An 11,732-nucleotide genomic window follows, 5' to 3' on the forward strand; every position below is an offset into this window, starting at 1 on the left:
GGCAAGTAAATATAACAGAAATGATTAACTAGATTATTGAATATGCTGAAATACATACAAATCTAGTACGGTACGGGTATTTTGGCGAGTTTGACCTACGAGAACCCCATGGGCCACCCCAAACTATAGACTTGCCCTGAATTTCCTATATACAGTTTGTCAAGATAGCACAAGAGTGATTGTCTGGCCCATGCCGTCAGAGGCCCGTAAGGGTAAGTAAATGTAACATGAATGAGTATGATGAATCAATCGTGCTAAAATACATAAATAATAATAGGGGTATTTTGGTGAGTTTAAACTACTAGAACCCCATGGGCCACCCCAAAATAACTTGCTCTCCATTCTCTATAATTATACAGTTTGTAAAGAAAGGACAAGCAGTTGCCTGGTCCATTGTGTTAGAGGCCTGTCAGGGCAAGGAAATGTAACAGAAATAATTAAGATAAATGAATATACTAATGCTAAAATGAATATATAATCATTGGGGTATTTTGTCGAATTTGACCTATATACTAGAACCCCATGGGCCACCCCAAACTAACTTGCCCTGCATTCTCTATAATTATACAGTTTGTAAAGAAAGGACAAGCAGTTGCCTGGTCCATTGTGTTAGAGGCCTGTCAGGGCAAGGAAATGTAACAGAAATAATTAAGATAAATGAATATACTAATGCTAAAATGAATATATAATCATTGGGGTATTTTGTCGAATTTGACATACTAGAACCCCATGGGCCACCCTAAACTAACTTGCCCTGCATTCCCTACATACAGTGTGTCAAGAAAAGATAAGTGGTTTCCTGGCCCATGGCATCAGAGGCCTGTCAGGGCAAGTAAACGTATAACAGGAATGATACATATGTTATTATTGAATATTCTGAAATACATACAATAATTATGACTTTAGGGGTATTGCGGCAACTTTGACCTACGAGAACCTCATGGGCCACCCCAAACTAACTTGCCCTGCTTTCCCTATATACAGTTTGTCAAGATAGGACAAGTGATTGTCTGGCCCATGCCGTCAGAGGCCCGTCAGGGCAACTAAAATGTAACAGGTACGGGTAAGATAATGAATATGCTAAAATACATATATAATCGTAGGGGTATTTTGGCGAGTTTAACCTACGAGAACCCCATGGGCCACCCCAAACTAACTTGCCCTGCTTTCCCTATATACAGTTTGTCAATATAGGACAAGTGATTGTCTGGCCCATGCCGTATTACTACTGTACTAGTATGTAAATCGTGCTTACTTACAAGGCTGTATGTATCATACTAAAAGTGTATTGAACCCGGAACCGCGATGGATCGCATTCCACAACCCAGAAATATTGTTTGCCGTGAGTTAACCTCACTGGACAATAATACTAAATTCAAAATATCTGTGTATATGATTCAGATCACTGCTGCACATAATTTTGTGCCAGGTATGCGAGACACTATACTTTTTGATGGATGCAAAATTATCCATCTAAATGACTTTTTTTTTTCACTATTGGTATTATTAACAATTCAGTGGGATAAATTTATTTTGTTTTGATTAATTTTGTTTCCTTTATGTTTACTGATTTATCCATCTATTATGATGATCAGTATTGTTTATTTATCTTTTAGGGTTGTAGGGGTGGGGCATCCTGACGGAGCTGGTTTGTTTTATTTACCGGTTCTCTCTCTTATAGGCCCTCTACTCTGCTTTCCTTTCGGGAGATAGGATACCATCTGCAAGCGAATGGTCCAGAGATCGTGGGGGTTTTCCCCTCAGTGCGACATGCTTCGCTGGAACAAAAGATCGGATAAGCCAGTTCGTAGTTAGCTCTATATGCACGTTGGTACAAATGACCTTTCTTTTTTCTTAGTTGGTTAGGCACTTCACTCACATTCAAAGCAACATAATGCGTTAGTTCAGTTCAGTTCAGTTCAATCATAGTTTATTTCCATTCAACGAAAATCAAGAAACATAGTACAAATTTCCAATCAACAGAAATCAAAACATAGTACAAAGTATACATATCATGAAATGATATTGTTCGAACATTTGCAAAAGATTCATGTAATATCCGAGATAAATTACATGTATATAACAACATATGTTTATATATATATATATATATATATATATATATATATATATATACAATAATACAAATATACTTCGTGGACGTGCGAAAAATAAATTCGATTATGGAAAATAGTGATCCACAAAAAAGCAAAGCTTGTGGGACGTGGATCGCTAGATAAATAATGAGTAAATAATATATTATTTCAAGGGTTTTTATAGCTATTATATTTGATATAGATTATTTAAATCATTTGTAAAAAATATATGTGTAGTTATATTGAGATACGCAGGTCGGGAGAAAAGTGTATAAAATATCAATGTTAATGCCTGGACACTGTTCACTGAACCACGTGTACCGAGAAAATATGACAAGGACAACACACTCGTACGCACATTACTCACACACATATAAGACAAGAGACAGTACCGAGAGGAGAGAAGACGGTAACAATGCAAGTCTGCGAAGAACAAAAGACAGGAAAGGAAGAAGAGAGAAGAAAGAAGAGAGGCCCGCATGCAGAACACGCAAAGTGCTGCGACATCAGGACAGGTGAAAGCTCTCAAACATGAATTAAAACAATTTAAATTATCTAAAATTAGAGGTAGAGAGTAAATATTTTCTGAATTTGTATTTAAATGTGACGAATTTAGGGGAATCTTTTAAACTATTGTCTAGATTATTCCAAAGTTTGGGTCCGGTATAAAGAAATGTACTTTGGGCATGTGCGGTTCTCATTAATGGAAGATGATATTCATCGGATCGTCGCGTGGGATAATTATGTACATGACTGTTCCGATGAAATAAGTCATAAAATATTTTAGGTAAAAAATTACTGTTATAATTAAACATAAACTGACCAAGTTGAAACACGTACAAATCTTTTATTTTTAGTATTTTATGGTCAAAAAACAAAGCATCTGTGTGTTCTCGGGTATGTAGATTAAAAACGATTCTGAGCGCTTTCTTTTGTAATAAAAGAAGTTTATCTAGTAATATCTGATATGTATTACCCCAAGCAAGAATTCCATAATTTAAATAAGGTAATATCAAGCTAGCATAAAGAGTTAATAATGCAGAAGAAGGAAGATAATATTTTAATCTGTTCATGACGCCAATATTACGTGAAATTATTTTACATATGTTATTGATATGATTCCTCCATGAAAGCTTGTTATCAACACAAACACCAAGAAATTTAAAAGAAGAAACTTCTTCTAGGGGAGTAGTATCAAATGTTATATTACCTGGGAGGCTGTCTAAAGAGTTACTAAAAAGCATAAATTTTGTTTTTTGAATATTTAGTGACAATTTGTTTGCGTATATCCATTGTATAACCTTTTTCAATTCATCATTTACTGTGCTTGTTAAGATATTTGGGTCTGGGTGGGAAAAGAAAAGGTTAGAGTCATCCGCGAATAATATGAGAGATAGTTTCTCCGAGGATCTATGAAAATCATTGATATAAATAATGAATAACAGTGGGCCTAGTAAGCTCCCTTGAGGAACACCACATGCAATTGTTTTATTTTGAGAGTCAAAGCCGTTGACATGTACAAATTGGGATCTTTTTGATAGGTAACTCGTGAACCACTCCAAGGCCTTTCCACGTATGCCATAATGAGATAATTTGGCGAGAAGTATTCCATGGTTAATCGTGTCAAAGGCCTTGGAGAAGTCCAAGAAGATACCTATTGTGTGTGAAAATGTTTCGAGTGCGTGTGTGACTTTGTCGATGAGGGCGAGTAATGCGTGTGTTGTGCTGTGATTTTCTCTAAATCCAAATTGAGAATTTGAAAATATGTCACAGGTTTTAAGAAAACGTGCTGTCCTGATATAAACTATTCTTTCGAGAATCTTAGAAATAGAAGATAATAAAGATATAGGTCTATAATTATTGACATCATCCTTCTCCCCTTTCTTATGAATAGGAATTACTTTCGCAATTTTCATACTATTTGGTACTTGGCCGGTTGTAAGCGATGAGTTGATAATGTGTACTAAGGGATCCACTATTTGGGGAATTATGTTTTTTATCAAATGGTTGTCAATTCCGTCATGGCCAGGACTTTTTCCTTCTTTCAAATTGGCCACGATCTTTGTTACTTCTTCTCTATATGTTGGGTCGAAAAATATAGTTTTGGAGTTAGGTGAATCCAAAAAATCACTAAAAGATTTACTAGAAGGAGGAATATTTTGAGAAAGATTTTTTCCAATTGAGGAGAAAAAGTCATTGAATATTTCAATTATGCCAGCGGGAGTGTTGCTGGAGGCATTGCCCCATCGAACTTCAGAAATATCGGATGAATTGTTAGGTGTGTTCATAGCATTTTTTTTAATGTTTTCCATGTGTTTTTTATATCATTTTTATATTTGCTTATCTGATTAACATAAAGATTTTTCTTCTGCGTTCGTAATAATTTAGTGAGTGTGTTTTTGTATGAAACATATTTTTTCTTATTTTTTTCAGTGGGGTTGCATCTGTATTTATAAAACAAATTATTTTTCCTATTTATGGATCGTAATATAGACTGAGTTATCCATGGGAGTCTTGGAATTTGCTTATATCTATTTTTTATGTTGCGCAGGGGAATGTGGTTATCAATTTCGGAGGTAATAATAGATATGAGATAGTCATAAGAAAAGTTGACATCGGTAGTGTTGTATACAGAAGACCAATCAACTTCTTTTAAACTGTTTTGGAGACTTGTAAGATTATCTGCAGTAATCTTACGTCGCTTATAATTAGGTGATACGCTATCAGCGTATCACCTATTGTGATTGTCAAAATCTCTCTTTATTAGGTGATACGCTTTTAGCGTATCACCTATTGTGTTTGTCAAAATCTTCCTTTCTTTCTTTTTATTCTTCTTTCTTTCTGGCACATTTTGTGTCGTGAATATCTCAACATTGACATGACGGGATAACATGACATTTTCAGTCAACATGTCTCATGACAATATCTAGCCACAATAAGGTTTTCATGACAGTAACGTATCTATGACGTCATCTAGGCGCCATTTTGTGATTTTCGGACATGTTACATGATCGATCATAACTTCATAACTAAAGGACATTTCTGTATCATTTTCGGCGGACATATAGTTCAGGACACGCTCTATCTTACTTTGTAATGCTAATTACCAAGGACATCTTTACGCGCGCGTACGCGCGCGTCAAACTTTTTAAAGGCTCAAAACAACTTCCCAATGGGAAATCTCGAAGTTTCAGACAATTTTAAGCGTTCCGCGCGTAGGCGTCTGTCCGCGTATTTTCGCGCGCAGTGCGCGTAAGCAACATGAAAATGCACATTTTTTGACAGATTTGGATTCCTGATACATTAAGTAACAATATCCATTGATTACCGATCAATTTCGACCTATAACAAAGGAATGCGCTGGCGTCAAAGTTGAAATTTCGTGTGCGCGTCTGTGTGGAAATATAGCGAAAAAGATGTCTTTGTTTATTTCGCCATAGCTCTTTAAAACGTCAGGTGACCCTATGTTTTTATTGCATATTACAAAAGCATATGAATTGAAAATAACGTTTCAAGTATCAATATTTCCCTAAATACATTATGACGTCATCATATCATCATCTGAAATCAAAAAAGTGGAATTAATTTTTTGAGGTACTGTTTCTGACCTTCATTTGCTCGTATCTCTGTTGTTTAAGATCAATATTATCCCAAATTCAGATATGTTGTACTTTGAACATTTGCCTTTTAAGTCCAAGTCATGGTTTTGAAATTTGATGATGTCATCATACCTTAAATTGTGATTAAAAGTAAAGATGCAAAATCGGACAAGTTTACGTGTATTGTCTACGGGAGGTGATTTTTTTTAAACCATGCATTGACTTAACAACGTTTAAGCACCTTTATCTCAGCTGATTTTGCTTCATTTCCTCTGAAACTTAAGTATGTTGTAGCTGTGACAATAAGCTGCAGTAATCATGCATTTTATTCTTTGAAATCTCCTCATGAGGGTGACAATTTTGCAATTTAAAACTGAAAATGAGAATGGAATGCGGACGAAACGATTCCTGATTCATCTTTCACGTACATAAGATTACGTTCCTCTAATTTTCTCGTCGAGACGTATGGCCGAGTGGTTAGAGGCGTCGTCTCAGAAATGTGAGGTTGCACACGTACGGGTTCGATCCTCACAAGAGCACGAAAGAAAATAATTATTTTTTTTTTACTTTTTTTTCTTCAATGGAGTAGTACACCTTCGTCCATGTAGAAATCACGTTTGCATGTAAACACACCTATACGCACACACTCACACAGTATACCTTTGTTTTGCGTTGGAGATTGCATTACTTCGACTGCTGCAAAATTTTGCTGGCTGGGCTTTTCAGACTGATATAGTATATTGTAACAAAATGAAATTTGTTCATATCAATTCAGTAACACAATGTAGTCGTGGTTACTTTGTGCTGATTTATACATGTAACAAGCTATATATTGTAAAAAAAAAGGTATTTGCATTGTTCCTTTAAGTCAGTCTTCTGTATTGATGATTATTTGTCAATTAGTGGTTTTTGTGGAGTTTCAGATAGTGATAAAAAGTATGGATGATAAGTGCAGCGATAATTCCTACAGTTAGTTGTTGGCGACCACATTGCTTCGACTGCAGCAAAATTTTGCAGGTTGACTTTGTCAAACCGATCATAGTATGTAATGACGACGACTGAGGTGTTGTACTTTGAACAATTGTCTTTAAAGACGATGTCATTGTTTTGTAATTTGATGACGTCATTACACTGAAAATTGTGATTAAAGGCAAGGTATGAAAAGCAGCCGATTATAGGTTTTATGTCTGCGGGACGTATTTTTCCCAAGTTGCCAGAAATGGCATAGCGACCTCAGTCGTTACAAGGCCGCTTTTACGTCTAGCAATACAATAGATGTTCACACGGCCACGTTAGTTGAGTGGGCATTGACTTTCCCCCTGTTATATCTATACATTGTTGTTTTTTTTTTTTTGGTCTTACCAATTCCGTGGATGACCCGTGGCCGAGTGGTTACAGAAACGGTTTCACATGCACGCTCAATATAACTTCAAGGTGCCTATATCACATTCTTTTCTTGTCGATCACAGATGACCGTCATCTGATGACCACAAGCGTATCACCTAACTCGTCCTCAATGTGACGAGTTTTCATGTCTCGTTTTTTTTTATTCTTCTTTCTTTCTGGACAATTTTGTGTCGTCAATATCTCAACAATGACATTACGGAATGACATGAAATTTTCAGTCAACATGTCTCATAACAATATCTAGCCACAATAAGGTTTTCATGACAGTAACATATCTATGACGTCATCTAGGCGCCATTTTGTGATTTTCGGACCTTGTCACATGATCGATCATAACTTCATAACTAGATGTCATTTCTGCATCATTTTCTGTGGACATAAAGTTCAGGTCACGCTCTATCTTACTTTTTAACGCTAGTTACCCAGGTCTTCATTACGCGCGCCTACGCGCGCGTCAAAATTTTAAAAGGCTCAAAACGACTTCCCAATGGGAAATCTCGAAGTTTCAGACAATTTTAAGCGTTTCAAACATTTTCTCGCGTGCGCGTCCGTCCGCGCAATTTCACGCGCAGAGGGCGTAACCAACATGAAAATGCAATTTTTTTGACTGATTTGGATTCCTGATACTTTGAGTAACAATATCCACTGATTTCCGATCGATGTTGACCTATAACAAAGGAATGCACTGGCGTCAAAGTTGAAATTCCGCGCGCGCGTCTTTCTGCAAATATAGTGAAAAAACATGTCTTTGTTTATTTCGCCATAGCTCTTTAAATCGTCCGTTGACCCGATATTTCTATTGCATATTACAAAAGCATATGAATTGTAAATAACATTCCTAGTATCAATATTGCCAGGAAAACGCGATGAAGTGATCATATCGTCATTTTGAATAAAAAAAGTGGAATTGATTTTTTTGAGGTACTGTTTCTGACATTCATTTGCTCGTATCTCTGTTGTTTAAGCTCAATATTATCCCAAATTCACATATGTTGTCCTTTAAACATTTGCCTTTCAAGTCCATGTCATGGTTTTGAAATTTGATGACGTCATCATACTTTAAATTGTGATTAAAAGTAAAGATGCAAAATCGGACAAGTTTACGTGTTATGTCTATGGGAGGTGATTTTTTTTAAAAGCATGCATTGACTTAACAACGTTTAAGCACCTTTATCTCAGCTGATTTTGCTTCATTTCCTCTGAAACTTTAGTATGTTGTAGCTGAGACAATAAGCTGCAGTAATCATGCATTTTATTCTTTGAAATCTCCTCATCAGATTGACAATTTTGCAGTTTAAAACTGAAAATGAAAATGGAATGTGGACAAAACGATTCCTCATGTATCTTTCATATACATAAGTTTACGTTCCCCATATTTTCTCGTCGAGACGTATGGCCGAGTGGTTAAAGGCGCCGTCTCAGAGACGTGAGGTTGCGGGTTCGAACCCCACAAGATCACGAAACAATTTTTTTTTATTTTACTTTTTTTTCTTCAATTTGTATTATATATTCGTCCATGTAGAAATCACGTTCGTATATAAACGCACCTATACACACACACAGACACACACACACGCCATATCCCTCTTTTTTGTGTGTTGGAGACCACATTGCTTCGACTGCAGCAACATTTTGCAGGTTGACTTTGTCAAACCGATCATAGTATGTAATGACGACGACTGAGGTGTTGTACTTTGAACAATTGTCTTTCAAGACGATGTCATTGTTTTGTAATTTGATGACGTCATTACACTGAAAATTGTGATTAAAGGCAAGGTATCAAAACCAGCCGATTATAGGTTTTATGTCTGCGGGACGTATTTTTCCCAAGTTGCCAGAAATGGCATAGCGACCTCAGTCGTTACATGGCCGCTTTTCCGTCTAGCAATGCAATAGATGTTCACACGGCCACGTTAGTTGAGTGGGCATTGACTTTCCCCCTGTTATATCTATACATTGTTTTTTTTTTTTGTCTTACCATTTCCGTGGATGACCCGTGGCCGAGTGGTTACAGAAACGGTTTCGCATGCACGCTCAATATAACTTCAAGGTGCCTATATCACATTCTTTTCTTTGTCGATCACAGATGACTGTCATCTGATGACCACAAGCGTATCACCTAACTCGTCCTCAATGTGACGAGTTTTCATGTCTCGTAATTATTTTGTTTAGTCAATTTGATTGGAACCTGGGCAAATATAGGATAATGGTCAGTGATGTCTGAGAGGACGATACCAGACTCAGGAAGTGGAAGAACATTACAAAAAATGTTGTCTATGAGGGTAGCCGATTGGCTGGCGACGCGGGTAGGCTTGGAGATTAATGGTAAAAACGAAGCAGACATTAATATTTCTATAAATTCTTGTGGGCTATTTTGGGAGTTACATTTCATGAGATCGATATTAAAATCGCCCATCAGAAATGTATCTTTATTGAGTATAATGGGATTTTGTACTAAATCCTGCAAAACTGTCATAAAATCATTCAAATTCGACCGAGGGGGTCTGTAAATTACGCCAATCACAGTATTTTTTCCATGTGGATTTATCAATTCAATAAATAGGGATTCGAGTACATCGCTCATAACACTTATCTCCTCATGCATAATATATGTAAATTTTTTCGAGATATACAAACCAACTCCACCACCAACTCTCTCGTTTCTATTTCTAAATACAAATTCGAATCCGGGTAAAGAAAATGAATTACTGATATTGGAATTCAACCATGTTTCTGTAAGCCCTATAATGGAGCAAGATTTTTGATCTGGATTTTCTAAAAATAAACGCAACTTGTCGAAGTTTCTATTAATACTGCGTATGTTTAAGTGAGTTAGCAAAAATGTTTCATCATCTGTCTTCGTAATTCGATTTTTATACTGATTTTCAGTCAAATAAACACATGATGGTTTCTGAACCGGGTCATTTGAGTCAAAATTATATTCAAATTCTTGTGCTGAGGTATTGTATTTATTGGATATATAATCTTCATACGAACTGGAAATAATGTTTACATGATCAGATTCAGAGTGCCTTACTGTATCATAAAATTCATCACTATTCAAAGAATTAAAAACAAAATTTGTTATATTAGTCATGGGTTAAAATGTAACATATTCGGGGGTTAATAGCTGGCCTCCCGCCCGGACCTAACTCAGCAGCTACGTGGGGGTATGCGGACCTGGAAGAAGAAGGGGAACCTAACGGTAGGTTTGCCCGGTGTAACAATTTATGGAATTCGTGTTAAACAAAAATGATCTTGCACAGCGAGACCATGTGACCAGAATGGTCCGTCAAGCAACCTTCGGGGGGAAGCATCCATTTCTTTGTATTGTATTGAATGCATTAAAATCCTGTTTATATTCGTAATGCCAAATACCAGGTTTGCAGTCAGGTGGATGTAAGGCTAATGGCGAGTATCATGTACAAGGATTGCATGAATAATCATTATATCCTACAGATGCTTATCTCCGTGAATTTAAAAACCATCATGCGCTTTGGTACCAATGACCTTTTTCCGCTCATGCGCAAAGTGGAACTATTATACGAACTGGCTTATTCAAAGGCGTTCCACAAGGATGCTACTCTCTATGTTCTCAGACCTCACCAGGACATCATTCACCCTCCTCGGCTCCTCTCTCCCTCTCTCCCTCCCTCCCTCCCTCCATCTCACTCGCCATTTTTAGCAATCTATATCTGTCTATATTATGTCTATATGTTTATCTGATATAGTATCTGTCTCTACCTTCCTCTTCCTCTGCATAATGACTGTGCATGCGTCTGTCCATGCACACCAATTATGGACGTCATGAGGTTGTGAAACAAATGATTAGTATACAGTAGGCCTACAAAGAGTTCCCTCATAATGACATGTGTGCATATAATATGCATGTATTATATACTGCCCTATATTAAGATTGAGTCCGTGTATTAGTTATCATAAACTTATGTTGGTGCTATGTTTGGTACCAGTATTTATAGTTACGACTCCATTACGTCTCCCCCCCCCCCCAACTCTCTCTCTCTCTCTCCCTCTGTCACACACGTGTGTGTGTGACAGAGTGCACAAACACACACATCTAATTATATATATATAATATATATGCATATATATGTGTATATTTTGTATACCCATACAGACACACAAACAAACAAACACACGCATGAACCTTGCGTCATGAGGCTTATTTAGGAATACGTCATGTACTCCAATAAATTGATTAAAGATATCGTCATGTATATCCCCCCTCACCCGACAAGGAGCTTCTGCATATTTAGTATTGAATTTCAATCATTCAGCGCACGCTTTTGATAGAATGTTTGGGAAATTTTCAATCCAAATAGTGATAAGGCGATACATTCATTGGTTAAAAGCTCCAAACAAATAAAATTTTCAAACTGTTGCGTCATTTTCCCATATGCTTCAACCGTTATTTGAAAATCTATCTGTATTTGTATGGAGGGCAACCAAATACGAATGGACTGGATGAAATATTTGGAATCTTTTCTTTCCAAAGAGTAAGAAAGATTAATGTTCAGTAAGAATGTAAATAACTATAAATCCCGTTTGCAGCATGCGCGTCTTCACTCATGAGGTGGATAGCGCTCACCGGCAAATTACAAAATAATGA

This window comes from Diadema antillarum, unplaced genomic scaffold (genome assembly GCF_040938485.1).
Source record: "Diadema antillarum isolate AM-2024a unplaced genomic scaffold, OU_Dant_1.0 scf00000017, whole genome shotgun sequence".
NCBI lineage: Eukaryota > Metazoa > Echinodermata > Echinoidea > Diadematoida > Diadematidae > Diadema > Diadema antillarum.